The sequence below is a fragment of the Corvus brachyrhynchos genome, unplaced genomic scaffold, assembly GCF_000691975.1.
Source record: "Corvus brachyrhynchos isolate BGI_N302 unplaced genomic scaffold, ASM69197v1 scaffold442, whole genome shotgun sequence".
NCBI classification, from domain to species: domain Eukaryota; kingdom Metazoa; phylum Chordata; class Aves; order Passeriformes; family Corvidae; genus Corvus; species Corvus brachyrhynchos.
In genome coordinates this window covers 23171-23672 of record NW_008236443.1, presented here as the reverse complement: position 1 = coordinate 23672, position 502 = coordinate 23171, and the positions used below count along the sequence as shown (strand labels likewise).

General features: G+C 64.9%; 1 protein-coding gene across 1 annotated transcript in view; it reads left to right on the top strand.

The window, feature by feature from the left end:
* The window catches only part of MARK2 (microtubule affinity regulating kinase 2), a 25750-nt gene that overhangs the window by 23755 nt on the left and 1493 nt on the right, over nucleotides 1-502 (top strand). The window lies entirely within an intron of this gene.

Here is a 502-nt window from a genome sequence, read left to right as displayed (position 1 = left end):
CGCCAGCCTCTTCAGCAAGTTCACCTCCAAGTTCGTGCGCAGGTGAGCGCCGCGCCTGGGGTCACCTGGGGTCACCACGGGGTCACCTGGGGTCACCTCAGTGTGTCCGGCTGCCTCCTGTGCCCCCACTGCTGTGTGCCCTGGTGTGTCCCCCTGGTGTGTTCTGGGCTGTCACTGTACCCCGGTGTCCTTTTGCTGTGTCCCCGTCTGTGTGTCCTGGGCTGTCCCCTGTACCCCTGGACTGTGGTGTCCCCTCGGTGTCCCCTCGGTGTCCCCTCGGTGCTCCAGGGATTCTCTGTCCCCGCTCTTTGTCCCCCACCAGGGCTCCTCGGTGTCCCCTTGTCCCCCAGACCCTTCCTGTGTTTCTCTGTCCCCTCAGGGTGTCCCCTTGGTGTTCCTTGAGGCTTCTCTGTTCTCCTTCTCCCTCTGTGTCCCCCCACATCCCCTCCTGCCCCTCGGGGACCTCCTCCTGTTCCCCCGTGTCCCCTCCTGTCCCTGAATG